Source organism: Acanthopagrus latus, chromosome 11 (genome assembly GCF_904848185.1).
Source record: "Acanthopagrus latus isolate v.2019 chromosome 11, fAcaLat1.1, whole genome shotgun sequence".
NCBI classification, from domain to species: Eukaryota; Metazoa; Chordata; class Actinopteri; order Spariformes; family Sparidae; genus Acanthopagrus; species Acanthopagrus latus.
The window spans coordinates 110102-134111 of NC_051049.1; the positions used below are offsets into that span (position 1 = coordinate 110102).

Here is a 24010-nt window from a genome sequence, read left to right on the forward strand (position 1 = left end):
GTATGATTTTTTTGATTGTTTCAAAATAAAAGTGTTTTTTTGGAACTTCCTGTCTGCTGGGTTTGTAATCTGTAACTATAACTAAGTAACTATAACTCATTACTTATTGACCACAACTACCATCAACTACCCTCACCTCACAACAAACTGCCCCGACTGTTGATATCTCCCTTTATTATCCTCAAACACACCACACTGAACTGAAATGAACCTCACTCACCGATCACCTTACTCTAATAAATCAGTCAGCTGGCGGAGGTCAGAGCGTGAGCCCTAGACTGTTATTCTGAAGGGATCTGTTCTATAGAAGTTTTCCTTCAGTGTTTGACCTCAATTAAAGTGGACTGGTGAGAGGGCAAAGGTCACCCTCAGACTGGTCATGTTGGTATAGACAGAGCAAACATCTTTATGATCTTAGGGTTTATGAAAAAGTTTGAGTGAGTGAAGTCACAGATCAAATAATCGAGTTTAAGAAGAAGACAAAAAGTCAGAAATCTGATTCAGCAGGAAACTTTGAACTCAACAGAATTCCATTTTAAAAAACACAGCGTTTAACCTCTGAACCACAACAGGAGAATTTTTCCAACTGCTGGAAGAAGAAATTAATTAATTGAGTTAATGACTATTACGTCATTATTTATTTATTGGCAACATGGTGCTAATCAATGACCGTTCATGCTGATGAATGTCTTAATCTTATTTACACACTCTTTCAGACTAATTTTAGATGCCACCACTTTCTTTTTAGCAGCATTTGAATTACAGCAAGCCACCATGTGTTCTGAAAACATGAGCCTTGTTCTCTGTGCTTCTTTGCTAAATAATAATAATTATTTATTGAATGAAGGCAAAAAGCAATGTATCCTTTTATTTTATATAAGTAAAAATATGTCGTCAGAAATCATATATTTATCGATTATATATTGATACATTTTTTATATATATATATATATATATATATATATATATATATATATATATATATATATATATATATATAATTTTTTGAGAGATGCTGAAAGAATCAATAAACTGTTGATAAATTCATGTTTTCATCCACTCAGATGTGTAATTACCAATAGTCACAAAGTCTCTCTCATTCAGATAGGATTTAAACCAATTTAGTGCTGCTTCAACAGATCAATAAAGTATTTTTTCAATACCTCAGATTGTTGCTTCAGAACATCGCAGGCCCCTGTGTGTAAAACTGAGAGAGACAAGCTGTTAGATGGTCAGCAACCATGTCCAGAATCTTTTCTGAGATGTCAGAAACCATATTGTTGGTAAAGCACTACTTACTTTGGTGTTCTTCTTGTTGCAAAAGCTGTTCTTAGGGCGCTAGGCTCTGCCTCGTTCTCACATTTCCTGAGGAAAACGATTTATCTTTAGGCTTTGCACCAAGAGTGTAGAAGCAAGGAATTATTCCTGGGTTTATTACTCAGTCCACAGTACTCCTGTTTCGTTAAGTCATTGTTGGGCTAATTAGCCATGTGTGAGCAGGCTCTTGTCTGCTGTTCTGATTCCATGGAACAGTAGTTTCATTCCCACATAGTCCATTCACCTGTGTGACCTTGGTTTCCAGCACAGCAATTTTTGGAACGATCTTCTTAAAGTTGTCCAAGGAAATGGGAGGCACATTGATGCTAGTTAGCTTTAGCTGTTAATGGCTTGTGCTAACTATAACAGTGGAAAAAAGGCAAGCAGAAGCAAGAGCTAGCAGAAAAGCGTCAGCACCCAAGCAAATATAGAAAGGATCTCGTATCTGGTGGAATCTAGTCCTAACCCTTGTGCAGTTTCTGTTGTGTGATTGTTAGATTTAATCTGCAGATTCTGTATGAAGTCTTGACTTAATCCCTACAGATAAATATGACACTGTGATTATTGATCCCTCGGTTGGAAGCAGTTTTTATTGCCAATATGAGGCTTTGGCTGCTCTGATAATTAGGTAATGCATTTGTAACAGAAGAATAATTCCAATGAATACTGTGTAGTAACTTAATTTAAACTCAAACAGGCACAGTCTGAGCTGGTAACAGCAGTACAAATTCAAAATATAGAAACTCTAAATTAATATTTAATGAAAAGGGTTAGACTTAAGTCTTTAAAGGATCTTTCACTCTGCTTGTACATCTACATGTTGGACTTTTTCAATGATGATGCTGCTTCTCAGAATCTGAGATGTGAGTAAATATGTTACTTTTAATCTACTGCTGAACATGTTTAATGTTACTGTGACTCAGAAGCTGCTTCAGGAGTAACTTTGTTCAAACAGGTCAACAACTCAGAATGAAACAACTCTTATTCTCTTTGTTGACTTTTACAGATGAATCTGCTTCAGTATCATCCTCAAAACAAAGCAGGTTATTTTTGTGTTTCAACCGTTATTTATACGTCAGCTCGATGACAGGTGTTCACACCCAAACAGCACAGATGTGAAACTGTAAACAACATCAAAGATATGACAAAGATGAAAGATGAACATCTAACTTAATTTAAAAACTGTCCAGGTCATGTGATGATTTTAGCCCTGATCTTTGACTCGCAGACAAAGAGCCTCACATACACGTCAGTCGGTATGTGTGGAGTGTCACCAAACAGGATCCTGGAGCTCGCCAACTTGTTGCCACATCTGCTGGAATCCTCGACTTTTGATTGACCGATCAATATGATTAAAGATGTCTTATCTCACGTTTTCAGAATAATCTTTACAATATATAGAATTTGCCTTGATTAACCTCAGTCATAATAATAATAACACATCAGACAGTTTTTTCTGTTTACGTGAGAGTGAAACAAGGTAAAAACTAATAAGTAAATTAGTTAGAAGTGAAGAAGCCATCATACAGCACTTAGAGGAACCAGGACCTGCAGAACCTTCATCACCATGTTAAATGTGTTGTGTGTTGTCTCCTGTGTGTGTATTTCTCTTCTATGTGTGTGTGTGTGTTGTCTCTTCTGTGTGAGTGTGTGTTGTCTGTTCTGTGTGTGTGTGTGTGTGTGTGTGTGTGTGTGTGTGTGTGTTGCCTCTTCTCTGTGTGTTGTCTCTTCTGTGTGTGTGTGTGTGTGTGTTGTCTCTTCTGTGTGTGTTGCCTCTTCTGTGTGTGTGTGTGTGTTGCCTCTTCTCTGTGTGTATGTTGTCTCTTCTGTGTGTGTGTGTGTTGTCTCTTCTGTGTGTGTGTTGTCTCTTCTGTGTGTGTTGTCTCTTCTGTGTGTGTGTGTATGTGTGTTTTCTCCTCTGTGTGTGTTGTCTCTTCTGTGTGTGTTGTCTCTTCTGTGTGTGTGTGTGTATGTGTGTTTTCTCCTCTGTGTGTGTTGTCTCTTCTGCGTGTGTGTTGTCTCTTCTGCGTGTGTGTTGTCTCTTGTGTGTGTGTTGTCTCTTGTGTATGTGTGTTTTCTCTACTGTGTGTGTTGTCTCTTCTGTGTGTATTGTCTCTTCTATTTTTATTTTTCATTATTTTTATTAGGAACTTTGGATGCAAATTAGCAGCTTTTCTGTGATCCGGCATGTTTACAGAGATGTTTTCGATGTTCATTAATGTGCACTGTCCCTATCCAAAAACAAAGCATTCTTATATATTTATATAAATATGTTATTATTCTCATATTATTATGTTTATGTGATATTATCAACATGATCAGTAAATGATGATTAGCTGAGTTAATACAAATGATCACATTTACACAAAGTGTTCAGGTAGCTCACCTGGTGGACAACATGCTCCATGTGTCTTATCTGTTTATTAATGCCTTATAATCCACCAGCAAACTCGTAAACCTCATGTAATCTTATTAAAGTTAATAAACAGCCTTTAAGGACATTTAAGTGTCTTATTATTAACTAACACAAGGAGCTGAATGCAATGTGTTCTAAAGAAATAAAAAGGAAATGTAACTAAAATAATCCTTACAGCTCTGATAAAACCTTCAACACTATCCATCTTTAAAAACAGGTAGGAGACACCTGTCACCTGATAGCAGGTTCAAATAACCACTGAAATTATTTTGTTATGTGAGAAATATGAAGACGAGGGAGGCTGGGGACATTGAGTCCGAATGGACCATGTTCTCCACTTCTATTGTTGACGCGGCTGTCCGGAGCTGTGGCCGTAGGGTCTCCGGTGCCTGTCGTGGCGGCAATCCCCGAACCCCCCGGTGGTGGACGCCGGAAGTAAGGGATGCTGTCAAGCTGAAGAAGGAGTCCTACCGAGCCTGGTTGGCCCGGGGGACTCCTGAAGCAGCTGACGGGTACCGGCAGGCCAGGCGGGCGGCGGCGCGGGCAGTCGCGGAAGCAAAAACTCGGGTCTGGGAAAAGTTCGGAGAGGCCATGGAGGAGGACTATCGGTCAGCCTCGAAGAAATTCTGGCAAACCATCCGGCGCCTCAGGAGGGGGAAGCAGTTCTCCACCAACACTGTTTACAGTGGAGGTGGGGAGCTGTTGACCTCGACTGGGGATATTGTCGGGCGGTGGAAGGAATACTTCGAGGATCTCCTCAATCCCGCTGACATGTCTTCCATAGAGAAAGCAGAGGCTGGGGACTCGGAGGTTGATTCATTCATCACCCAAGCCGAAGTCACTGAGGTAGTTGGGAAGCTCCTCGGTGGCAGAGCAGCGGGGGTGGATGAGATCCGCCCTGAGTACCTCAAGTCTCTGGATGGGCTGTCTTGGTTGACACGTCTCTGCAGCATTGCATGGCAGTCGGGGACAGTGCCTCTGGACTGGCAGACCGGGGTGGTGGTCCCCCTATTTAAAAAGGGGGACCGGAGGGTGTGCTCCAACTATCGGGGGATCACACTCCTCAGCCTCCCTGGGAAAGTCTATTCCAGGGTACTGGAGAGGAGAATTCGGCCGATAGTCGAACCTCAGATCCAGGAGGAACAATGCGGTTTTCGTCCGGGCCGCGGAACACTGGACCAGCTCCATACCCTCCGCAGGGTGCTCAAGGGTTCATGGGAGTTTGCCCAACCAGTCCACATGTGTTTTGTGGACTTGGAGAAGGCATTCGACCGTGTCCCTCGTGGCATTCTGTGGGAGGTGCTCCGGGAGTACGGGGTCGGAGGCCCCCTGTTAAGGGCCGTACGGTCCCTGTACGAGCGGAGCAGGAGCTTGGTTCGCATTGCCGGCAGTAAGTCAGACCTGTTCCCGGTACATGTTGGACTCCGGCAGGGCTGCCCTTTGTCACCGGTTCTGTTCATTACTTTCATGGACAGAATTTCTAGGCGCAGCCACGGGCCGGAAGGGATCTGGTTTGGGAGCCACAGGATTTCATCTCTGCTTTTCGCGGATGATGTGGTCTTGTTGGCTCCTTCGAGCCGGGACCTCCAGCATGTCCTGGGGCGGTTTGCAGCCGAGTGTGAAGCGGCTGGGATGAGAATCAGCACCTCCAAATCTGAGGCCATGGTTCTCGACTGGAAAAAGGTGGCTTGTCCCCTCCGGGTTGGGGGAGAGCTACTGCCTCAGGTGGAGGAGTTTAAGTATCTTGGGGTCTTGTTCACGAGTGAGGGAAGGATGGAGCGTGAGGTTGACAGGCGGATCGGTGCGGCGGCCGCAGTAATGCGGTCGTTATACCGGTCTGTCGTGGTGAAGAGAGAGCTGAGTCGAAAGGCGAAGCTCTCGATTTACCGGTCAATCTACGTTCCTACCCTCACCTATGGTCATGAACTTTGGGTCATGACCGAAAGAATAAGATCCCGGATACAAGCGGCTGAAATGAGTTTCCTCTGCAGGGTGGCAGGGCGCTCCCTTAGAGATAGGGTGAGGAGCTCTGTCACCCGGGAGGAGCTCGGAGTAGAGCCGCTGCTCCTCCACATCGAGAGGAGCCAGTTGAGGTGGCTCGGGCATCTGTTTCGGATGCTCCCGGGACAGCTTCCACGGGAGGTGTTCCTGGCATGTCCCACTGGGAGGAGCCCCCGGGGAAGACCCAGGACACGCTGGAGCGACTATGTCGCCCAGCTGGCCTGGGAACGCCTTGGGATCCTCCCAGAAGAGCTGGAGGAAGTGTCCGGGGTGAGGGAAGTCTGGGTGTCCCTGCTCAGACAGCTGCCCCCACGACCCAGTAACGGATAAAGCAGTAGAAGATGGATGGATGGATGGAGAAATATGAAGAATGAAGACACGACTAGAATCACAGCGGACAGTCATCTCCTCTCATTCATAAACTGATTAGATCAGTCCTTGATTACTGATGAACAGTTTGTTGTGATCCTCCTGTGGGATCAATCTGTAAATGTCTTCAAGTCACACAGAAACCAGGACAACCTCAGTGTTGCTGCTGGGTAATTAGGGTTGGAGGAGGAGGACGATGACAACGACGAAGGCTCAGCTGGCAGCTGCTGTCATGAAGAGCAGAAATATGAATAAAAGCTCTAGGAAAAACTCAGAGAGAAGAAACCTGAGTGTCCTCACAAAACTTCACCCTATACATTCTGTTATATAACATACAGATAATACTGTACATTAAGTTTTTATTATTATTATTGAGTTTAGTTTCAGTCTGTCTCTGTGACTCTGCTCTCGCAGCCTTGCAGATTTCTGAACAGATGATGATTCGGTGTCTGTCTTTAAATGTCACTGGACAGTTTTTCTATTAAAAGCCTGAAACCAGAGAGGAGGAAGAGGAGGAGGAGGAGGAGGAGACATGTTGGGTCAGCGCACATGTGCCTGCAGTCAGGTGAGGACGACTCCACTGAAATTGGAAGATCAGAGACAGAACATCATCAGAGGTGCTTTAACAAGTAGATTTAACAATTTAACAGAAACTGTCACAGTTGAGGTCTGTCTGAGATCTGACATCAATCAAACTGATCTGATATCAGTCACACTGATCTGACATCAATCAAACTGATCTGACATCAGTCACACTGATCTGACATCAGTCACACCGTTCTGACATCGGTCACTGATCTCACATCAATCAAACTGATCTGACATCAGTCACACTGATCTGACATCAATCAAACTGATCTGACATCAGTAACACCATTCTGACATTGGTCACACTGATCTGACATCAATCGAACTGATCTGACATCAGTCGAACTGATCTGACATCAGTTGAACTGATCTGACATCAATCGAACTGATCTGACATCAGTCGAACTGATCTGACATCAATCAAATTGATCTGACATCAGTTAAACTGTTTTACATCAGAGCATTTCTGTCTTTAATCCTCCTTCTTTGGGCTTTTAACCCCTCAGGCTGGGCTGCAGGGACAGGAAGATGTGAATTATGGGATAAGTAGTGTTTTTTGGAGCATTAAAGCAGCGGGAGTCGACCTCAGTCTGTGAATCACACTATGAGTTTGAACAAGTATTTGAACAAGTTTAATGTATGAACATTCAGTCTGATGAACTGAAACTATGCCTGCTTTTTCAGGCTGCCAATGTTAAATACCTGAGTCGAGTGAATCAGAAACATGCTGTGTCAGGTGAGTGACAATTTTAATGACATTTTTCTAACCAATCAGGAGTCTGCAGTAACTTTTAGAGGTAGGTTTTGTGAAAAGCAGAGCCTAGAGTCAAGTCAGATGTATTCATGTGTTCTCCTCAGTGTTCTCCTCTCTGTGCTCTTCTCACTGTGTTCTCTGTGTTCTCTTCTATGTGTTCTCCTCAGTGTTCTCCTCTCTGTGCTCTCCTCACTGTGTTCTCCTCTGTGTCCTCTTCTATGTGTTCTACTCTGTTCTCCTCTTTGATTTCTCCTCTTTGTGTTCTCCTAGTTTTGTCACTTGTTCTCTGTGTTGAATGTTAATTATCTTTTTAATTCCAGTGGCTCGTCTGGGATTTACTTCTGAAGCTCGTTTCCACCCGGCTGAGCTTCACTCTACAATGCTGCTGTCACTCTGTGTGTGTGTGTGTGTGTGTGTGTGTGTGTGTGTGTGTGTTTAGCAGAGAGAGAGGATGAGTCACAGTTTCTGCAGGTGTCTCTCTACCTTCATGCCTGTGAATGAACCAGCAGCTGGACTGTGGAACTAATGTGTCTGACAACAAATTAAATGCCTCCACGCTTCAGTCGCCTTCAGGTCAAAACTCAGGGTTACTGACACCCACCCATTGGCCCTCATTTATCAAACGAACGTACGGCAGAAAACCGTGCATACAACCATTTCCACACAAGCTTCGGCATTTATCAGTTTGGTGAGCGGAAGCTACAATCAGATCTCACGTTGGATCTGAGCTCGTGTACGCAAATCTGAGTCTGTGGATTTGCGGTGCAACACAGCAAAATCTGTCTGAGTCTGAAAATAATTACTAAACAAACCTCAGCTGTCATTAAGCATAAGCAGTCACATATTTAGAACAGATCAAAACGGATTCTTAAAATGAATAAAACAAAATAAAAAAATTAATTAAAAAAAGGCCCACGTTTTTACTGATACCACTATTTTGTAAAATAAAATATAATAGGCTAAATAGCCTAACATGACAACTAATTAATGTAATACCTAATAACCCCGCTGGCAAACCTGCTACAGAGCAGGAGCACAGATTCAATAGTGTGCACACACGCACATGGGTCACATTGGAGCTGCTTCAGGGCAGGTGGCTCCGTCTCAGACCAGCAGGGGGAACGCTTCTGTATACCCCATAGAAAGTGAGTGATATTATTTTGGCCTGTTCAGTTTTGCACAACATTACATTAGTGAACGGAGTGCCTTTGATGTGCCGACACTGCCAGGATGCAGATCTCCATCTCAGAAAGGTTTCTCTTCTTGCCAGTGTTTCTTCTCTCTATGTTTGACCTCATTGGGCGAGGCCTCCGAGCCAGGAACATTTAAGGGCGTAACATGTTAATGACGATCGAATTCAGCCGCCGCATTTATAAAGACCCGATCATTCGTACGCTGGAATTGGTCAGATACGAATGTTTCATAAATCACATGTGTGCTGTCGTAAGACCAATTCTGTACTCAGATCTGTACCCGTTTTCACGGAAGATTGATAAATGAGGGACACAGAGTTTAATGTCTCTGTGATGACCTTCTCAGCTCTGCCCACACCTGGACACTCCATCGCAAAAGAACCAATGAAAGAGTCAGTAACATTGGAGCTGATCAATACTCATTGTGTTGATGAAGGAACAATGTGAACATCTTGTCTAGAGAAGACAGATGTTTTGAAAGAGGAGTAGAAGAATCCATCTATCTATCTATCCATCTAACTTGAACAACCATCTTTGAACGGAGGAGGTGGATCAAGACATCACTGATCACCACCTACAGAACAGAACTGAGTTCTCTCCTCAGACAGCCAATCACACCTGGGCTCACCTAGACTAAGCACCCCTCATGAAGACCAGTTGGGTCAGCGACCCACAAGTAGCCCTAACAACTCTGAAACTCTGAGCTCAGCGTAACGACTCTGTTAGGACTCTCCCACACTATGTAAGGACATTCCCACACCATGTAAGGAGACTCCCACACTCTGTAGGACTTTCCCACACCCTTTAACAGCTCTCCCTCACTATATAAGGACTCTCCCATGTATAGTCTAAAAGCCTGCCACTCCCATCCAATTAGTTTGAAGCGAAGAAGACTCTCGACTGAGACGTGAAACGTCTTCACCAAACTGAAACAAGTCTAGCTGAATATGAGCAGTACTTGGAAAAACTCAGGACATAATATAGCCCTGAGGTGTGTTCATTGATTACAGGTGTTAGCACCCGTTGCTTCATCAATGCACACATTTACCCTTAAAAAGATGAAGGGCAGTTTTCACTTCATAACCAGCCATCCAGACTGATAACAAGAAGGTTAAAATCAATATCAATTGCCTTTTTTTGTTGCTGAGGCTCAGGAGGAAGAGATGGTGTTCAGTAATCAGAGAGTCACTGGTTCACTTCCCAGGCTCTATTGCTGCATGATCAATCTCTCTCCACAGTCACCATCAGCTGAGATCAATAATAACAACTATTCAGTGATCACTTGGTAACACAGCATCAATGAGATGAAGAGAAGCCCTGTCAGCAGGTGCCATTTTGAATCCACCTGCAAGTCAACATTCAAGCAAAACATAGATAACAGAGTAAACAGCTACACCATCAGGCAGAAGAAAATCACTTATTACTCTCAAATAACAAGTGAGGGTCAGAATTTTAATCTAAAGTGATGTTAATGTAAAATCATATCAATTTAAATTAGTGTAAATATAAAGTGTAAATATAATGTTAATGTAAAGTAATGTAATTTCAACATAAGGTAATGTAAAGTGATGTCAATGTAAAGTAATCGTGTTGTCTGCTGTGGTTAAGCCTCTACTTACAAAACCACATTTTGACCCAGGATCCCTAAATAATTACAGAATTAGTATCCAACCTTCCCCTCTTCTTAAAAGTCTTGTAATGAGTTATGTCCCAGCAACTTCCAGGCTACCTGCTTAATAATAATCTTCTGGAACCTTTTCAATCAGCTTCATTCCACCGAAACTGCTCTTACGAAAGTGACGAATGACTTCTGCTGGACTCAAACTCTACCTCAGTGCCTCTGTTATTGCATTTGATACCATAGATCATGGCATATTGTTAGACAAACTTCAAAGTCAATTTGGCATCTCTGGCTTTGCTCTCGCTTTGCTAAAGTCTTACCTATTGGAAAGAACACAGTTTGAAAGAAGAGTTTGTTTCTTACAATAATACTAGATCAATATTTACTGATGTGAAGTATGGATTTCCCCATGGCTCTTGTTCTTGGCCCTTTGCGCCTCTATTTATTTATTTCACCACTTGGCCAAATTATTCAGAGTTATGAAATTTACACTTTTATGCAGATGATACTCAGCTGTATGTGCCCAGGGTTAGGGTTAGTTTACTGTCAAAAATCTACATTTGATTCTACCCTCTCTTTTGATCAGCATCAAAGAAATTACTAATATTGCTTATTCATAAGGAATAACCTCCCAGCTGACATCAGACAATCTGGCTCTATTGATGCCTTTAAATCTAAACTCCATGCTGAAGTCTTTGACTTAGCCTTTAATTAGTTGTTGACTTCAACTGCTCGCTTCTTCAGTGGGTCGGTCTCAGTTTCAGTGAGTTACCTATAGTATTAGGATTCACATCTGCTTATTCTGATTACATTTGCATTTCTCTAACGTTTTTGTAACGCTAAAAAACGTTAACTGGGTTCTAACACTTTTGTTTTCTGTTCCCATAAGCTGTAAGCTATGTCGCTGTCTCACTCTCTATAGCTTCCTCCTCTTTCTCCTCCTGCTCCTGCTCCTCCATATGGGTCCTGGGAACATCTCCTCTGTTTTACTTTATCCTTTTATCTGTACTTCTGTCACATTTGATGCCTCTTCACTCTGATCTCTCTGTCTATTACCAATTATCGTGTGTGTCCTGGTCACCAGGGTGGACAGGAGGTCATGTGACCACTTGGTGGTGCCTTGTCCTGCTCAGTCTTCTCCTGGATCCACACACACTTTACATTTATTCATACCGTGATCTGGGGGAATACTCGATTCTGATTGGCTGCAGAGTGTCCATTAATCCTTTATGTATGGACACCTACTAAGTAGTTCCAGTCAAATTGTCTGTTCACTGTTCAAAATTAATGTGCTAGCTGGTGTGTCAGCCTGTCTCTAATATGATAAAATCTGAATATTTTACTTCCAACACTGAGTGCAGTCCATCAGTCCTTCAGTATCCTCTGAACACCACAGGATGGCGACTGTAACTCACAATATGCAGAAAGTACACTTCCCCTCTAAACTTACTGATATGCGAATAATCTCACATCCCGTTTACTGTTCAACTCTCTACTTCAGGCTGCGGCCAAGTTACACACATGATCATTTGTTCGTAAAAATCTTGATACTGATTTGGGGACAATGACATGACTGGTTAGCTAGCTAGACTATTTGTTAAACATACTGTCATAATATTTTTACTTTTTGTCAGCCGTACGCAATGTTGCTTACTTTGAATCTTGAATCTGCGCACTCAGGAAGCTTTCCTCATCCGTCAGGGGGAGATCCAGACAGCCATGGCCTCCAACATGGGTCACCTCTCGTCTCAGCTGCAGGATCTTCTGGGGCAGCTCGCTCGATCTGGGGTTGCAGCGCCACCTCCCCCCACGACCAGCGCTCAAGCACCTCCCACACACAGCAGAGGAGCCCCGTGCAAATTGGCGCTGCCGACCCCATACACCGGAGATCCTGGGTCATGTAAAACATTTCTCATTGACTGCTCCATTCATTTCGAGTTTTTGCCCCACGCGTTTCCCACAGAGCGATCGAAGGTGGCGTTCATGATCTCCCACCTGACCAGCAGAGCCAAGACCTGGGCTTCAGCAGAATGGAGCAGAAACACCACCATCTGAGACTCGCTCAAAGACTTTGAAGCAGCGCTTGCGAGGACGTTTGACCCGGTAAGCTCGAGCAGAGAGAAGGCACAAGAATTGAGTCAAGTCAGACAAGGTAAAGATTCAGTGTGTGACTATGTTATTCGCTTCCGCACTCTGGCAGCAGAGAGTGGATGGAACGATGCTGCACTGTATGACGTTTTTCTGAAGGGCTTGAATCCAGTTATTCAGGATATCCTCGTTCCGCTGGATTTACCGTCAGACATCGATGCACTCATCGTACTCGTTGTGCGTACCGAAAATCGTCAGAGCCAACTTCAGCGACAGCGAGAAATACAACATAAGTCAACCACCAAAAAGCCAGCTACACTGGATTTAAGATGGCCGACGCCACCGCGACCCGCATCAGAGACGCCAGTTCGCCCTCCTCTTATCTCCAGAGAAGAGCCCATGCAACTCGGTAGAGCCCGTCTAACCTCCAAAGAGCGCCAGAGAAGACAACAGGAGGGTCGTGTTTTTACTGCGGTGGAGTGGGTCATCTCGTGGGTTCATGTCCAATCAAGAAAACCCAGGTGGTGAGTCATGTCCCGACGTTTAAACCTGCCTTTCGCATGTTAACAAAAATCAAGTTGAATAATATGTGGGAGGTGGAGGGATTAATTCAGGTGCAGACGAGAGTCTAATGGATTGGGACTTAGCCAGAAGGTTGGGCATTAAAAGCGAGCCGGTAACAAAAACCATCCAGGCCAAGTCACTCAATGAAAAGAAGCTGTTCACCATTACTCATGTCAGCGCACAAATTCAAGTATCCATTGGGCAGCACCATGAACTTATGCAGTTCCATTTATTCACATCTACATCCCACTCTCTGGTCCTGGGTTACCCCTGGCTCCTGGGGCATAACCCACATATTGCCGCCATTCCCAAGGGTCGGCTGTATTCCATCTCAGGTCCCCAAAGGAAGGCCATGAACGAATACATCACGGCTTCCCTGGAAGCTGGTCTGATTCGTCCTTCGTCATTGCCCGCCGGAGTCAGATTCTTCATCGTGGGCAAGAAAGACGGATCTCTCCGACCCTGTATGAATTACAGCCCACTCAATGATATTACCATCAAGAACCGGTACCCGCTTCCCCTAAAGACATCTGTCTTCGATCAACTTCAACAAGCCAAGATTTTCACTAAACTGGACCTCCACAATGCATACCACCTGATCCGCATCAGAGAAGTTGACGAATGGAAGACCGGATTTAACACCCCCAGCGGACACTACGAGTACTGTGTGATGCCCTTTGGTCTCACCAATGCTCCTGCGGTATTCCAGGCAATGATTGATGATGTTTTTAAGAGACTTTTTGGACCAATTTGTGTATGTATACTTAGTCAATATCCTGATCTATTCTCCTGACCTTGCTACTCACAAAGATCATGTCAACCAAGTACTAAAGAAGTTGCTAGAGCACAACCTGTATGTCAAAGCCGAAAAAAGTGTGTTTCATGCCGAATCTGTCTCGTTCCTGGGCTTCATTGTAGCCCCTGGAAAAGTACAGATGGACCCGACTAAAGTTAGCACTGTAGCAGAATGGCCGACACCGGACAGTTGCAAAAAGGTTCAGCAATTCTTGGGATTTGCTAACTTTTTTATAGGTGATTTGTCAGAGGCCTCAGCGCCATAGCCACTCCTCTCCATGCTTTCACTTCTACACAGGTGCTGTTCCGATGGTCCCCCAAGGCTGAAAATGCATTCCAGTCCCTCAAGCACCGCTTCACCACAGCTCCCATTCTCACCCTACCCGATCCGCAGCGCCAGCTCATGGTGGAGGTGGACGCCTCTAATGAAGTAGAAGGAGCGGTGCTGTCCCAAGATCTGAGAGAGACGGCAAGATGCATCCCTGTGCCTTTCTGTCAAGATGGTTGTCCAGAGCTGAGCGAAACTCCGATGTCGGTAACCGAGAATTACTGGTAGTCAAGTTGGCTCTGGAGGAATGGAGACATTGGTTGGAGGGGGCCGAGCATCCATTCATTGTCTGAACAGATCATAAGAATTTGGAATTTATCAAAAAAGCTAAAAGACTCAACTCTCGCCAGACCAGGTGGGCATTGTTCTTTAACCATTTCTCGTTTACTCTCTCTTACAGGCTGGGATCTCAAAACACGAAGCCTGACGTCCTGTCATGACTCTTCGATCCCGAGCCTGAGACCAAGCAACCAGAAACAATCCTTCCACTGAACTGTGTGGTTGGAGCAGTTGCTTGGCCAATAGAAAATGATGTAAAGCAAGCTAACAGTGGAGTCCCAGCACCTAGTGGTTGCCCTAACAAGCGTCTATTTGTTCCAGGTGAGCTGCGTCCACAGGTGATTCATTGGGCTCACACCTCGCTGCTTTCATGCCATCCGGGGGTCAAAACAACCATGTTTGTCATCTCCCAGAGGTTCTGGTGGCCAGCTATGGAGACAGAGGTCCGGGAGTACATCGAGGCATGTTCGGTCTGTGCACGCAAAAAAACATCTTCCAGGGCACACATGGGACTTCTTCACCCTCTTCCCATCCCCTCCAGACTGTGGTCAGACATCGCCATTGACTTCGTCACAGGTTCTTGTCCCCTTGTTGTGTGTTTGTCTCAGCCATCAGAAAATAAAGCCTGTCATTACACCTGCCTTCCTGCATCTGAGTCCTCACTTTCTGTTCAAGTCTGACATAAATATTACAAGATGTAAATGTAAAGTCATATAAATGTAAATAATTCTAATCTATATCTGAGCTAACATTCTGAGCAGAGTGAAGAAACAACAATGTTGACGCTCTGTCAAAGACATCTGTGTTCTACTGATGTCAGCATGGTAACCAGCTAGCCTCCTCACGCCATTGTTTTGCTCAGAGGTGATAGTCTGATAGCCTGTAGTTTCAGCTGGGAGATGTAAAAGCATTCAGTTCACTACTTAGTCTTATAATTCAACAAAATAAACTCACTAAAGGACATAGCTTGTGGCTGTTGGGCTTTTGCCTTTCTTTCTTTTTATATTTCAAAAGCCCAGCAGGAGGGGTCTGGGTCGTCATTAGTTCCTGGGAACACCTGGGCCCGGTGTTCCCAGTACTACAAGTGCACAGCTCATTAGCTCTGGGAAGAGAGGGAGGACAAAGAGGAGACTCTGCTCTCTTTGATATGTTGGTTTTGAGTTAGTGTAAATGATGTTTTCCTTGCTTTAACTTCTTGTTGAAGTTTGGGTTTAATGTTTTGTTTGTGAGCATTTAAACAGCTGTTCTCTTTTCTGCTGAAGGCCTCCAGGTGCAATTGATTGTTGGGGTTTCCCAGACGGATTTGCAGGGCTTGAGAGGTAATACCTGGGTGAGCTTGTTTTTGTTTCCTTGAACATGCTGGAGAGCATGACGAGAATGTGGGTTTGAAGACCTGTTTGTCCAAAGGAAGGTGAGTATTGATATGCTGGTGTGTAATTGTGTTAGAGCTAAAGTTGATTTCCCCTGGTAGGCATAGCAGCATTGCTCCTTTCAGCTTTGCTGGATTTTTAAAAATCTTTTGTAGTGTCAGGTTGAACGCGGTTAGAGACTCTGTCTCAGGTACATGTCCATTGCTATTGGGGGGGTGGGAGGGGGGGGATTATATGCCAGATTCTATGCCAGATTCTTGTCACTTCTTCATACGAGTGGTCATAAGTGCATAAATACCTGCTGCAACTAAATACATGAAGCCACTGAATTGATTGCTGTCCTTTGGGCTGTGTTGGTAAATTGGCTCTAGTTGAGGATTTTTTTGAGACTCCTTCAGTGGGGTTTTTGGATGGCTGCCAAAAAGAGCAGTTGTTAAAAATTTCAGACCACTACAGATTTAACATCAGTGAGAAAAGGCTTAAGGATATAGTTCAGTCTATTCTAAAGGCTAACTTGTATGAGATGGAGATTTTTCCTGGTAAACTGGGAAATGCTGCTGAGGCTGCTGGTTCAGCTTCATTAGTAGCTCAGAGCACTGCTTTGTCCTTTGTACAGCAGAAAGAGTTGCTGCTGTTTCAAATGGAGCATGAGAAATTAAAGCATTGGGTGGTAGTTGAGAAATCTGAGAAAAGGAGATTGAGAAGTTGACCGAGAATTGGCCATGGCTAAATAGAGGTGTGATGTTAGCACTTAAATCACAGCACTTATGCACTTCAGTTATCCTTGATAAATAGCAGATACGATGCTCAGATGAGGGCTTGAAAATTGTTTCTATTTTGTGTTTTTTTACTTAATCAACAGTGACATGTTTCTTTCTTGTGACAAATGTACACTACATGTCACTTGGGCAAAAGCATCTGCTAAATGCCCGAAATGTCATGCTACCATAGAGCAAGCTAGGATCAATCTGGAGCTTGAAGAGTGATGACCTGGCCGGAAGGAGCCATCTCTGCCCTCCAGGACTGTTTTGAGTGCACTGACTGGCAAATGTTTAGGGAGGCAGCAACCACCAACGGCTCCACTGACCTTGAGGAGGACACGGCATCAGTTACTGGTTTCATCAAGGGTTAGGGTGTGCATTGATGATGTCACTGTCAAGTCGATCACCATGCGCTCAAACCAGAAGCCTTGGATGACTGCAGAGGTACGTGCACTGCTGAGAGCCAGAGACATAGCCTTCAGAGCAGGAGATAAGGAGGCTCTGGCACAGCAAGGGCTACACTGGCCCAGGCTATCAGGGGTGCTGAACGAGCACATGCCCAGAAAATCCATCACCACTACCCTCCACCTAGCATTCACTCATCTCAATAAACTCACCCATCTCAATAAAAAGGACACCTACGCCAGAATGTTGTTCATAGACTGTAGTTCAGCATTCAACACAATCATCCCCAAGCACCTGATTAGGAAGCTGAGCTTGCTGGGCCCGAACACATCCCTCTGTAACTGAATCCTGGACTTTCTGACAAGGAGACCCTAGACAGTCCAGATCAGGAATAACACGTCAGTCCACTGCAGTTCACACTCCTGACCCACAACTGCACAGCACTACACAACTTGAACCACATCCACCATGAAGAAAGCCCAGCAGTGTCTCCACTTCCTGAGAAGGCTGAGGAGAGTCCACCTCCCAACCCCCATTCTCACCACTTTCTACAGAGGGACTATAGAGAGCCTACTGGGTAGCTGCATCACTGCCTGGTTCAGAAACTGCACCCAAGTGGACCGCAAGAAACTGCAGCAAGTGGTGAGGATGGCTGAAATGATCATCGGAGTCACTCGCACCTCCATCTCAGACATTTACACCACACGCTACATCTGTAAGGCAACCAGCATTGTGGAGGATCCCACCCACCCCTCACATAGATGTTTCTCCCCCTTCCATCTGGCAGAAGGTACCGTAGCATACGGTCTGTCAGTACCAGACTACAAAACAGCTTCTTCCTCCAGACCATATGACTCCTCCATGCTCACTATACTTAGCAGTTAATGTAGCATTTGGTGGTGGTGTTGTTCTATGTTGTTGTTTGTTTGCAGTGAAGCTTCTTGGGAAACATGATTTCATTGTGCTGTGTACTGAGTATATGGCTGGAGTGACAAGAAACCCTCTTGAATCTTGAGTATGATCAGAGAGGGTAAGTTGAAACTGGAAACTGGTCAAGGGCTGGCTGGAGAATGTTTTTCAGGTCTTTGCTCCACCTATTTTGATCTCATTGGTAACCTGTGTCTTGTTCCAAGATTCAATGAAAGGGACCCTGAGACATTTTTTGTTTGTTTGTTTGTAAGAGTGGCTGATGCTAGGAGCTAGCCTGATGTTGATCGCACAACCATGTTGCAGTGTGTGTTGACCGGGAATCCACAGGAGGCATATTCAGCTTTGTCTGTGACAGACAGCTTGTGTTATGGTTCAGTGAAAGTTGCCATTATTAAGGCCTAAGAGATGTTTCTTAAGGCTTATTTAGCCAGCAATTTAGAAAGATCAGAAAGGAGGATAAACAGTCATACCTTGATCTTTCACAGGATTTAATGAATACTTTTAACTGTTGACAAGCTGCCGCTGCCACCAGAACCTTTGAAGATTCGTGTGATCTTGTGGTTTGGGAACAATTCAGAAATATATATAACGTGTACATGCTGGAGCCAAAACTCTCAGAAGAACGACACAGAGGTGGGGTTCAAGATTATTCCTGGTCTGACAATGCATTTATATACCTCAGACTCTGATCATCTCTATACACAGTAATTACTTCCAGTAATTATTCCAGAACTTGTCTGCATGTGTAAATATTTACAAATGCATGTGTATATATATATATGTGAGCTTATCTTTTTGGCTGGACCATGCATGCTGGTTTGGTGTGCAGGTTTCCTGTTTTTCACCATTTTGAAGACTTGGCACCTTTCATATTCAATGGTCGATTCCAGCCACCTAGTCGGGCCTGATTTCTCAATAGCAAGGTGTGACAACAGTTGGTGAGGGTGTTGTCATTGATAAGCCAATCAATATTACCTAACCCACCACAGTGTTTGGGGGAGTGCCTTGTCCTGACATGCATGAGAAGGTTCCTGTTGATGAGGCTTCTTTGCCTTTTCTATCAAGTGGGTATATTCCCCTGTCAGGATCCAGTAAGAAGGTCTCTTTGGTGTCTGTTCTCTTTTTTTCAGAGGAGACTGATACTGGAGATTCAGTGCTAGTTCTGGGAATAGGATTGGTTGTGGAACCCCTCCTTGCCACTGGAAGTAAAATAAATGGCTACTTTTTCAAAATGAAAGAATGCTAGAATGTGGCAAATAAAATGTGTCTACAAACAAGTATCAAACTAATAGCACGGTGCCTCCACTGTGAGATTACATCACTCATACGATGTGAGTAATATCTGTATTCCCCCAGGGACCCTCTTTTGTATTTTCTGTATTCAAAACATGTACTTTCACTGATATTTTCCCAAAATATTGTACTATATTCAAACAAACCTATTTTTGGTTGCCTCACAATGTCCAACAAACAAAAATTCAATACCAGTGCAAAATAAAAATGTAAATAAAATCGCAGGAAAGTACCCTTTTTAAGCTGAAATTGACTTTATGGCAATTTTAACAATTAACACACAAAAACATTGAAGTTAAACACTTCAAAATTGACACTTTATTTTCCCGACAGGAAAAAAAGCAATAAACCAAATAAACCTGTGTATTAGTGTCTGTGTGTGTGTGTGTGTGTGTGTGTGTGTGTGTGTGTGTGTGTGTGTGTGTATTAGTGTTTGTGTATAGTGGGTTACAGTGTAAAAACTCCCATGACATATCAAAACAGGTAATATTGTAATCCAAATTATTCACCACAACAGAAAAGTTTCAGTCCAATAATTTGTAGCTTATCAGTTCAACCTTTAGACTGTTCAGTTATTACCAAGTTCTTGGGTTTCCAAATGTTGGGGCACATAAGTTGGTGTCCAGAATCGGAGCATGTGAGCGGAGCTGAGCGGCGAGAATTTCCGCTCCCCGCTTATGTGGGTGGTAGCTCCTTCGCTCAAAGTTACACCAGACAGCTCCGCTCAAAGAGCGCTCTCTGCTCACCTAAAATTTAATTCAGCTACGGTTAGATCGCTCCATGCTTGCTCAAATTTAAAGAGGGAGCAATCCCTGATGTTTTCCACTGAATCAGCCTGGGACACACTGCCCAATGTGGCATAAACTGACGTACAGCGGCTTTGTTGCTGGAGAGAGCCTGTCGATTGAAACCCTTTTCAGTTTGGAAAGAACAGTAGATTGTTTTGGGCTGACACCTCATCCTCTTTGTGTGCTCTGTCTGTTTGAGCCAGTGGACGGCCTTGTACTGCCAGTGGTATAGGAATGGAACTGGAGCGAAACGGAACCATCGCACTGGCCGTTGGATTAAAACCCGCTCTGCACTCCGACTATATTTCGCATGCTCCAAGCCCCGCTCACATGCCCTGTCCAATATACACTTTTTTACAAAGTTAATGGAACAATAAACGCACTTAACCTGGCTTCACTTTCACCTTAAACTTCATGAAAACAAGTTACTGAACTGTGAGAGACACGTGACGATTAATTGCAGGATAATAATTGTGCCAATACTTTATAGGTAATTAGTCTTCAAATAATAATTTCCTCGACATCAATCTTAGCTTTGACCGCTCACTACACATGCAGCTCTTCAACATATACGCAATGTTTTTTTTCTCTTTCCCCCTTTTGTTAAGATTACCTCTCATTGGCTAATAGTGCACTCCAGAAATCTAATTGACTTAGATTTGATCATTCAAACAAACTTATGGCAGGTCAGTCAAACAACAAACCAAAGGATCATGGTAAACGTAGTATATGAAAATAAAACTGCTGTAGCTGTATTTTGTAGATCCCTTCAGCTGTTTTGTCTGCTCCAATTCAGACTCCCATCTTTTTTCAGATTTGGTCCAGGGGGAGGTGTGGACGTATGTGGCCTGTAGCCACAGTCAGATCCTTTCACTGAGAAGCTGTGGGAGGTTGCAAGCACTGTGGAAGTGAAAGATGGAGCACATGGCTATTTCCTGGACAATGGTGTGCTGGTGAGGAAATGGCTGCTTTGTAATGAGGTGGGTGTGGGAAACACACTGTTTCAGGTTGTGGTACCAGCTAAGTTCAGTAGATTAGTGTTGCAGGTATCCCATTACCAATCAGGGCATCATGGAGTCAGGAAGACAAATGGCAACATTCCACACTACTTCTTTTGGCCTTGGCTGAAAAGGATGTGTCAGAGTACGTTATGTCTTGCAACACATGTCAGGTACCTGGCAAACCAAACCAGGTTATTAAGCCTGCCCCACCCCAATACCTGCCATTGGTGTGAGCCTTTCGAGCACATTATCGTTGACTCTGTTGGACCTCTGACTCCTTCTAGGTCTGGACCCAAGTATCTACTTACTTTCATGTGTCAAGCCACCAGGTATCCAGCTGCACATCCTCTGTGGTCAATCACGACCAGGTCTGTGTTAAGGAATTTATTTACATCCTTTTGGCATCCCCAGGGTTCTTCCTATTTGTCTGCTCAAGTGTTAGAACAACTTCAGATGAAGCACCGTCAGTCGTCAGCTTATTGTGCACAAAGCCAGGGGATGCTGGAGCACTTCCATCAGACGCTGAAGTCGCTGCTACATGCCTGGAAGGCTTGTCATGGTTTTACAGCATCCAGGGAGGTAAACCAGGAGAGTACTGGGTGTAGTCCCAATGACTTGGGACTGTTCATGGTCCATTGGCAGTGTTGATGGACAATTTTGAGAGTAGTGAGCCTCCACAAAACCTGATTGACCATGTGAACAGGTTCAGGCATAGGCTCTTTGTTTCAGGGGAACTGGCAAGAGAGAAACTGGCAAAAGCTCAGGGGAAGATGAAGCATCTTTATGATCAGTGGGCTGAGCGGCACAAATTCAGTCCTGGCAATCAAGTGCTGGCACTTCTGATGTTTGGATGGTTCATCCTTTCAGGCCAGGTTCACAGGTCCTCACACAGTGCTGATGCAGATCTCAGAAGATAACTTTTTGATTTCTACTGATTTCTAAGAAATCACTTTACCATGTTTGTAAATGTGTGGTAAGTGTGAGTAGTTGTTAGCATGTACAGTTAGTGATTTGAAAGGCCACTGGTAGGTGCCATCAATAAGAGCAAAGGAAATTTCTGCATTTGTGACTCCATCTTCCCTGTATTCATATAAGGTGATGCCTTTTGGCCTGTGGAATGCTCCAGCTACATTCCAGCGTTTAATGAATATGGTTGTTGGTGATTTGGGTGGTTGTGCTGTCTATTTAGACAATGGGGTTATTTTCAGTGACAGCTGGACCAGACATATCTCACACATCCACCAGTTATTTGAACATTTGGCTGCGCCCCGCTGGACAGTTAATATAGCAAAATGCAACTATGCTTGTGCAACCGTGACATACTTAAGACATGCTGTGGGTGATGGGGAGTGTTGCATGCAGGTTGCATACTCTTGTTTATTTGAGTAGATTGTTGTAGTTGCAGATAGCACCTCTTATTTATGGGGGGGCAGGGCCTGTACGGCCACAAGAGGTGAAGGCCATGCCTCTTGTGACTGTTGGGCTGTTTGCCTTTCTTTTTATATTTCAGATGCCCAGCAGGAGGAGTCTGGGTCATCATTACCTGGGCCCGGTGTTCCCAGTACTACAAGAGCACAGCTCACTAGCTCTGGGAGGAGCAGAGGAGGACAAAGAGGAGACTCTGCTCTCTTTGATATGTTGAACTAGTGCAAATAAATGATGATTTCCTTGCTTTAACTTCTTGTGCTATCCCCTATTATTTATACTATTATTATATACAATTATGACACCTGTTTTCCTCCTTAATAGAAAAATACAACTGCCCACCGTCTGAATTCAAGTTTTTATCTATGACTGAACTAAGACAAGCTGAATTAGGCTGCCATCAGTTAATGGAGCCATTAGCCCCAGGGCTTACTGAGCTAGCTAGTTAACTGTCAGACCTGGACGAGAAAGAGATGCAGATGCAGTATAGGCAGTAGTAAAGTCGAGTTTTATTGATCTGATTTTATGACTCTCTTGAATGAATGAATGAATGAAAACCAAATGGCTATGAAATACTGAGACACGAACAAGACAAACAACATGGAACACAGAGAAACAAAAAACGCTCCCGCAGGAGGAAAACCTACACTATTCTGAATTCAATATAAATTATGAAAATTACAACAAAAATCTCTCCGCAGAGGAAGCACGAGGGCTATGAAAATTATCTTCTCTATCGTATGAAAATTATCAACAAAAAATCACTCACGAGGAGGAGAAACAAAATGGCTAGAAAATCTCAAAATTCAAACACAAAACTTAACCAGAAAAATACAACATAAATTCACTCTTCTTGAGAGGACAAAAATACAGATAAATAAAACAAGAACAATACTTAACAATGCGATGATCTAGACTGTGGTTCGAGGCTTTGGTATACGACATGGAGACGAAATACTTTGGCGACGCATACAGGGGAAGACAAGGACTTTATACACATGAGGAAGGGGAACACAGGTGGAAACAATCAGGAATTAGGGATGACGTCAGACCCGGGACACAAGAGGAAGGGCAAGTGACCTGAAACGAGAGGAGAGTTACTTTCAAAATAAAACATGAAATTCACGAGACAGATCCCAAGACAAGACAACCTCACCGCGATGTGACATTAACAGCAGCAACACATTACAGCTAACAGGACTTCTGAGGGCTCCAAACCCACAATTCCTTAAGTCCACAATAGGCTTCAAGAAGACTTCCCGTAGACCACCAGAATCTGCCTCACTGATTCAGTTACCTACAGTTTATTGCATAAAGTGGTGGGGGATGAAATATTTCTCAAGCTAACTGATGTTAATTTCACCCTAAACAAGCTAATGTTAGGCTACAAACTGTAACGACATCACAGTCACATGACTGAAACGTCACCACCACTAAGAGTCTTACTGCACAATTACTATCCAGGTTTTCTATAAACTGATCAGTGTACAAGTTGTAAAGTCAGAGTTAGAACAGTGTGGAACTAAAGTGGCCTGTAAAGACGGACTAGTGAGTAGATGAGTCTCCGTGTTGCTGTGAGGACGTTTAATGTCCCCGACAACCTCTGTAGTCTCATTCAGACACTCGTTACCAACTGCTAACTGTTGTTAACACATGAAGAGCTTCAGGATTAAACTGTGGGACATTTAATAATGTCAGAGAACCAACATGTAAGTATGTTCATC

At 43.8% G+C, this 24010-nt stretch overlaps 1 protein-coding gene across 2 annotated transcripts in view; it reads left to right on the forward strand.

The window, feature by feature from the left end:
* The first annotated feature begins 15453 nt into the window (after positions 1-15453).
* grin3bb (glutamate receptor, ionotropic, N-methyl-D-aspartate 3Bb) overlaps positions 15454-24010 on the forward strand; it is a 62890-nt gene continuing 54333 nt past the window's right edge. Inside the window, exons 1-2 of one of the 2 annotated variants that reach the window (XM_037115238.1) lie at positions 15454-15632; positions 20675-20840. The gene's annotated coding sequence lies outside the window, so the exon portion shown is untranslated. Of the gene's footprint in view, positions 15725-20674; positions 20841-24010 lie in introns of both variants that reach the window. The other variant, XM_037115237.1, reaches the window with a different exon arrangement.